Source organism: Berghia stephanieae, chromosome 3, assembly GCF_034508935.2.
Source record: "Berghia stephanieae isolate SIO BIC M18660-M18661 chromosome 3, UCSD_Bste_1.3, whole genome shotgun sequence".
Lineage (NCBI taxonomy): Eukaryota > Metazoa > Mollusca > Gastropoda > Nudibranchia > Aeolidiidae > Berghia > Berghia stephanieae.
Window position 1 is genome coordinate 95,323,400 of NC_088362.1, and position 8,479 is coordinate 95,331,878.

Below are 8,479 nucleotides of genomic sequence, written 5' to 3' on the forward strand. Positions count from 1 at the left end.
TACGTGTGTGTATTGTTTTGGGTTTTTTTTCTGACAAACACTGTCATCAGACAGGTTATCAACATTTTACGCTGGAGAATGGTGAGAAAATTAGAGTTTAGAGCATTTTCCAAGGGCTCAATATTGAGCTGCTCACAACGGGTTCCCAGACTCACGACTTACAGGTCAAAAGCCGAATTTCAAATTACTAGACCCCAAAGTCGCACAAAATGTTTATTATTATCAATTTACCTTGAAAATTATCCACGACAAATCGTCTTTCTTTGATCAAAAATGAGACATTGAGTGTCAATTTATACAATGAATTTGCACAAACTTCCATGGCATACACACAAATTAGTCTTTTAAACAAACCCATAATTTAACGGCAAATGTGTACATACACCAATTATCGAAACACTCCAAATGTTGTCCGGCGTCACGCTTGATTAGTCATAGCCCCTGTTCGATTCAAAGGTTTGCACGGGTTTACCACGACAGGTTTTTTTTGTCAATCACAATAGGTCGTGTGATCGTGATAAATAACACCCTTTATAGTAACATCCTCTTTATAGGAAAACCTGATTGTGTAACAAGTTGTCGATGATTAGTATTGTCAACATGTTACTGTGTACTGTACTGTGGCTTGGAATTGGGATCAGTAAATATTAACAATTTATTGTTAGCAGACTAGCATGAATTATTGTCATTGTTATTGTTATTATTATTATTTATTATTATTATTATTATTATTATTATTATTATTATTATTATTATTATTATTATTATTATTATTATTATTATTATTATTATTATTTTATTATTATTATTATTATTATTATTATTATTATTATTATTATTATTATTATTATTAGTGTAGTTATAAAGTCCCATGTCTGAATATAACCATGACGATACTTTTGTATCATTTTGATTTTGAATTCAATGGCAACACTGAAGCAATCCTCGTTTTGGAGATTTCATAGAAAGAATCATATTAAATACCTGGCACAGTTTAAATTCCTAGTCCGTTTCGAAAAAAAAATCTCTCATTCAGAGAAAAAATGACGAAGGTCGCTTGAACAGACTGGCACATACACACACACACACACACACACACACACACACACACACACACACGTATTGCTTTAATATCGATCAGTCCCTAGATGTATATGTATATATTTGAAGCCAATTGTATTTTTTTATTCAGGTATTTTTGGTTCGATAATCAATAGTCACATTTGAATGGTGGAAAGTCCGATTGATCGGTCAGCAGATTGCCCTATGATTGAATCAAGGATTGGAATAGGGTGACATGAGACCGTTCGATGTATTGATTCTGATGAATTGATGGTTTTATCGAATTAAATATAAAAATGATGATGATAATAATAAAAATAATAATAATAATAATAATAATAATAATAATAATAATAATAATAATAATAATAATAATAATAATAATAATAATAATAATAATAATAATAATAATAATAATAGAACTTGTTTGTCTAATTGGTTCACAATAATGCCAATACAAAATACGTACGGTGGGCACGCGCGCGCACACACATACACACTTACATAATGCATACATACAAACATACATACATACATGCATGCATACACACATAAACACATACACATTTACATACATACATACAGTATACATACATACATACATACATACATACATACATACATACATACATACATACATACATACATACATACATACATACATACATACATACATACATACATACATACATACATACATACATACATACATACATACATACATACATACATACACAAATACATACATACACAAATACATACATACACAAATACATACATACACAAATGCATACATACACAAATACATACATACACAAATACATACATACACAAATACATACATACACAAATACATACATACACAAATACATACATACACAAATGCATACATACACAAATACATACATACACAAATGCATACACACATGCGTACACATCCATGCACATATGCACTCTTGACCTTTGATTGATTGAGTGAGAGAGAGAGAGAGAGAGAGAGAGAGGAGAGAGAGAGAGAGAGAGAGAGAGAGAGAGAGAGGAGAGAGAGAGAGAGAGGAGAGAGAGAGAGAGAGGAGAGAGAGAGAGAGAGAGAGAGAGAGAGAGGAGAGAGAGAGAGAGAGGAGAGAGAGGATAGAGGAGAGAGAGAGCGAGAGAGAGAGAGAGAGAGAGAGAGAGAGAGAGAGAAAGAGATTGTATTTAACAGAGATGGGTTCAGAAACAGAATAGAGCTGGTAAGAGAGTGAACACAAGGAATATTGTCCAGTGAAGGATAGAGATTAAGTCATAAATGTGTGATTTTGTCGAAGAATTGAATGAGTAAAACTGTATATCTATGAGTTCATTCGTGAGCGATTGCTTGCAATGAAAGTGACGAAATTGTTTAATTTATAAATAAACCCTTAGAGAATGATACATCCAACTACAGGATATACGTAATCAGTGATTGATGTATTGATTTGTGTGATTCACCAATAAATCAATGGGTTGTCGAAATCATGAAGAGAGTTATGGAGTGAAGGACTAGACGAGAGTAGCTACGGTTATGAATAATAAGCGACTTCGCGTGTTTTGTTTTTGTCTTGTTTTTTATTTGATTTGCTTATTTGCTTTTGTTTTTGTTTTTTTTGTTTTTTTTTTTGTTTTTTTGTTTCTCTTTTGTTTTTGTTCTGTTTTATTTATTTTTTTTTGCTATTGTTGTTGTTTTGTTGTTGTTTTTTGTTTGTTTGTTTATTTGTTTGTTGTTGTTTTTTTTTTTGGGGGGGGGGGCGAGGGGGTTGCAGTTTGTTTTTGTTTTTTTTAATTGTTTATTTTTCTTTCAATAGCAATTTTTGCGCACGCTCGCGCGGTGCGTATGCGTGTGTATGTAAATGTGCGCGCGAGCCTGGTGTGATGTTTTGAAGTGAGTAAATGGAAGACCGACTCTTGGAATGGAGATAAGAAGGAATAAATGTATGGTTGGATGGATGGATGGATGGATGGATGGATGGATGGATGGCAGAATGCATGGATAGATGGATGTGTAGATGAACTAAGGTGAGGCTGGGGGATTGGGAGTCATGAATTGATTGTCTCACGTCCATTTATTCTTCTACAGCAGACAAGCCCACTTGAACATTTGAAAATTCGTAATTTTAGGAGACTTCGGGAAGTCCCAGGTTTGAGAGTTTTTTTATCAAGACGAGGGTCGTTTAAATCGATCCATATTTAAAGGACGAGCTTTCTGGCCAAAATATTAATACGAGTTGTTGTTTTTCCAGAGTACGACATTTAATTGATTAAATAAAGATCTGAACAAGTGTGTATGAAAGGTGCCAGACAAAGCAAGAAAGAAAAATACAAGAAAAAAAACATCCCAAAAAATCAGTCTACATCGACTGGGGATCGAACCTCAGACCTTCTGATTACAGATTAACGTGCTACCATTACACCACAGAGATTCCCGATAGTTGGGACAATCTTACTCTACTTTCCTAACTGATTAATTGAATGTTTTTAAATAAAACAGGTTTATGATATTTTTTAAAACAAGTAACTTGGTCAAAATAGTTTTAAAATACGGGATATTGTACCATGTATTGAAATAGAATGTGAGTTGTTCGGCTGTGTTTAATTATGTTAGGGTTCTGTCTAGCGGTACGCATCTTGTGTTGTGCATGTTTTGCATGTGAGTGTGAATGTTGACTGCGTGAACGGATTAGCACCTTTTTGTCCTTAGAAACATAGTAAGACGTTGTTCGTGTATTAAGTGAGTTAAAAAATAAATCCGTCCAGGACTGTCGTAATATGTATTTGTTGTTAATTTTCCATATTATTAATTAAAATTTAGTTGAATTAATATCGTCTAACCGGAGTCGTTACATATATGACACTTATCCTTAAAAGCGGCGTATTTTAACATTGCACTAAAAATCCTACTTTTGTCAGATACGTCTTTCTTTAAGTCTTTAATTCTATCACTAAATAGAAGGTAAGTTGTTATAATATGAGATTATCACATTGAATAGAATGAATAGATATGACCACCGACATTGGCAGGATATTCATATTATTATTATTATCATTATTATTATTATTAATATTATTATTATTATTATTATTATTATTATTATTATTATTATTATTATTATTATTATTATTATTATTATTATTATTATTATTACTATTATTATTATTATTATTATTATTATTATTATTATTATTATTATTATTATTATTATTATTATTATTATTATTATTATTATTATCCCAACTACCTGGTTTGAAATTCAATTTGACTTATTTCCTTATCGATCTGTTTGTATTCCGATAAGACCATTCAACACATTACACAATTTCCATACAAGACTACCTCGTCCCCCATGATTCATTTCCCGCCTCGAGAGCGAGATGGCAGAGTGGAAATTATATGACATTACACTTCTTCTTCTTGGGAGAACCGGGTTCGAGCACAATTTTCGGCATCTTGTTTAAACCCTCGTAAGAAACTTAGCCCCTATTGCTAAACTGCTGCTCCCGACTCCTGAAGAAATATTTCCCCTTGGAATGAATCACGAGATTTTTCGAATATCTTTCTTATCACATTGTTCAAAGAGAAACATGTTTTATAACGGATGTCTTTGTTAGTGATCGTTTATTGTTATTGTTTTTAATTATCATAATTTACCCTGATCACTGTTCATAGCAATATCAAAGCCAGTCTTGCTTATAGATAGAATGCGCTTGGCCAAGGAGTTCACAACATTGCCATCCGGAAGTATAACGGACCAACACACAAACTCTGTGTAACCATGAACTTTTATAGTCCGGTTAATACAGTTTAGTGAGAACAACTCACAAACGCGGATGGAAAAAACAATAATAAAGGCCTGAGTGACGTCATCTTCGAACTATCGATAAAATTATTATTTTCTGGGTGATTGTCTTTGTGTGACTGGCGTCAACAAACATAGAGAGGGCTGACACACCACGAATACCAACACCTTCCATGACTGTGTCCGTGTATGTGAGATAACATCAAATGACCAGTCCTCAAGTTGTTAACGATATTGGACATAGGTGCTAACAATACTGTGGAAAAGACGGAGGGAAATCGGAATTTGATCTAATTGAGCCAGATAAGAAGAAATATTATAATCTCTCTCTCTCTCTCTCTCTCTCTCTCTCTCTCTCTCTCTCTCTCTCTCTCTCTCTCTCTCTCTCTCTTTCTCTTTCTTTCTTTCTTTCTTTCCCTCTGGATACCAGGTTTAGCAATACAGCCAAAAACCATTGCTTCGATCCATACCACTTAGTAAACAACTAATCTACACAGAATGAGTAATAAATATGCTCATTTATATCACGCGTTTCAACATTTTTAGCCTCCACGAAGCCTTTTTATGGTCTTATTTATTACCTTGGCAGCCCTCAAGAAATCAGTTTTCTTTCAATACAGTCCAAACCGAATGTCAAGTGTAGTCTTTGATCAAGTATTTTTTTTTCTTACAGAGTCCAATGGGGTAATGTGAGTAAAGTGTAGGATCAACATTTTCAACTTTCCTTACCCAAGTACACAATACCAGGGCCAGAATATTTTTCCTAATCGTTGTTAATCATTAATTTAAATACTTAAAAGTTTGAATAATCTATTTTTTAAAACCTTTTCAAACCAACCACTTCCCTAGCAGATGAGAAATGAAAGTAAAAGTAAAAGTTCTAATTTATTCTTACAACATTATTTTGGTTTTGATCCTCAGATTTTTCTCTTGTTTAAGGGAAGTTTTTTTTTTCTTTATGCATTGCTGTTATTTTCATATTCATTTCTGTTTTGTATGTTTTTGTTTTGTTTTGTTTTGTTTTGTTTTTTTTTGTTTGTTTTTTTTGTTTGTTTGTTGTTTTGTTTTTTGTTTTTTGTTGAATGTTTTCTTTTCCCTTTTTTATTTGTTTGTTTTTAAACTTTCTTATTTGTGTTTGTTGTCTTTTCCAATCAAAATCAGAAACCATTTGAAATTGGCACTTATATCAGTGATGATAAGAAATAAAAGAGGTGCGAAATGCCAGGGGGAAAAAAAAGAAAGAAAATGTAAATAAACTGTAGTGACTTATAGTGAGCCCGAGACCTTGTAGGCACAACTAAACATCATTCAACTAAGTCATGAAGAGTGACAACAATGACATATGAGCCATTTTCTACCATTCTAGTCCACCTTTTACTTGTTTTCAACGAGACACTTCTATCGTTCACTGACAAAACGCCTATTTCCATTTTTACCCAAAATTGTCCAAATATTCGATAACCCGAGATTTCAAATATGATTAGATTTTTAACAAGTTGGAGGAACTTTTAATCGATCGTCAGGCATGAGATATTTCCTGGTCAAAGAGTATCTAAAAAGTAGTTACGTCATCAAAATACGACAGGATAGATCATAATATCCATCTTTATTTAAAGTTTGTTTTTTTTTTTTTTTTTTGTTTGTTTGTTGCTTTAGGTCTTTATTTAAAGTGTCAATAAAAGTGTAGCATTAAATTAGGGATTTAACTAAACAAGATATGACACCCAGCTTCTAGCGTGTAGGTCCCTGGTTCGAGTCACGATAAAGGCCACTCATAATTGACTCATAAAAAAATAAAAAAGGCTCTTTAATCACATCTCCTCGCTGTAACGAAGTTAAATGATAGCTGACCGGTCATAGGTTTGTCAGTCGAAAAAATTGTGAAAGAGCCTTATAGACGACATGCCTCGTCATACATGTTAAGTGTTACCGCTGTATTGGGACCATGTGTAAAATACTTTGAGCACATTGAGTGAAAACTGTGCTATATATAAGTCCAGTTTTTCATTCCTTAAAACATTTGTAAATCATGGCAGACAAAGTTAATTGGAAGTAGTCATTTCAAATGCTTACATGATTTGGTTGTCAAAAACCTAATAAGGTGTTTTCTCCGTCAGGCAATGATATATTTATATCCTTGCGTATATTACAATATTATTGGAACTTGGTCTACAAACTCACTGGCCAAAAACAAACATGTCATGAATCGGTGCGTCAAGTTCAAACAGCCAAAATCCAATTATCTAATTGTACGTAATCATTGTACAAATAAATCGATTTTAAAATCAATAATATCCTTATCTAAACTAACAATAGGTTGTGGCATTTGTTTTGACATGATAATAATATGACTTTAAAGTTAAATCCATCCGCAAGTTCTTTTAAATTTGAGAAAACTAAACTCGATCCTATACTTATGTACATTTTACATAAACAAAAATACACATACGCGCGCGCGCACGGATATATACATTGAAGGAACGAAACTGACGTCACTTTCTTTTCTTATTGTTTTTAGCCAGCCATTTTTAAGGGCTGTTCTAACTAAATTCTATCAATCAGACGATAAATGTTTAAACGTTACGCAGTTGGTAGAGTTATATCCGACAAGTTTGATGTGTTTTTTTTTTAATTAAACGCTATGTGGTTGGGAAAAAAAGCTCGCAACATATCGCCAGCCGGAAATTACGTTCCAACACACAAATTTCGTCAATATCGTTCTGTCAATATGTATATATATATATATATATATATATATATATATATATATATATATGTGTGTGTGTGTGTGTGTGTGTGTGTGTGTGTGTGTGTTTGTGTGTGCTACATTTACATGCTTTTAGTGCCATGCATGAGTCTGATACCATCTTTATACATCAACAATCCAATGGTCCAAAATAGAGAATTATAACTTTCAATGATGTATCTTATAATAAAACCAACTTTTTCGTCAATCACAAGCCATGTCTATGATAGACTGTCTGTCTTTGGTCAATCGAATCTAAGCTCAGGTCGTGCATTTTACTATTATTAATGCCAAATCCATTTGTGGATTCAAATTCATTTACCTTGAAATGGTGAATGCATAGAACTTTAGTATAGAATAATATTTCCAAGCCTTCACCTCCAAGTACAGAAATGTAACACTAGAAGAAAATGGAATTTGATAAAGTAAACACAAAGTCTGTATCCGTGATAATGTCGGCCATAAGGTATCCAAAACAACTCAATACTCTATACTCTGTACCGATTGTATGCCAAGGCTGGACGCTTAACGACATAAGAATAAGTTGACACTCTGTGTGTGTGTGTGTGTGTGTGTGTGTGTGTGTGTGTGTGTTTGTGTGTGTGTGTGTTTGTGCCCACTCACCCAACAAACGGTCCCATACGAAAATACACACATGCACATATTCACATGTCATACACACCTGTTTGGTATAAAGACATAAGTACACACACGGTTTAAATATCCCATTAACACACACACATACACATGTACGTATTATATACATGTATACACACATATTACAAACATACACACACTTAGTGGCAAACACTTAATCCTCAACGCTTTGAGTCCCTAGAGCACATGTGTATTATTTCCA

The 8,479-nt window shown here is 33.1% G+C and overlaps 1 protein-coding gene across 2 annotated transcripts in view; it reads right to left on the reverse strand.

Annotated features, from left to right (window-relative positions):
* The window catches only part of LOC144968897 (NACHT and WD repeat domain-containing protein 2-like), a 58,471-nt gene extending 50,318 nt beyond the window's left edge, over positions 1-8,153 (reverse strand). Inside the window, exon 1 of one of the 2 annotated variants that reach the window (XM_078907723.1) lies at positions 7,943-8,153. The gene's annotated coding sequence lies outside the window, so the exon portion shown is untranslated. The remainder of the gene's footprint in view (positions 1-7,942) is intronic. The other variant, XM_078907724.1, reaches the window with a different exon arrangement.
* Between the last annotated feature and the right edge of the window lie 326 nt (positions 8,154-8,479).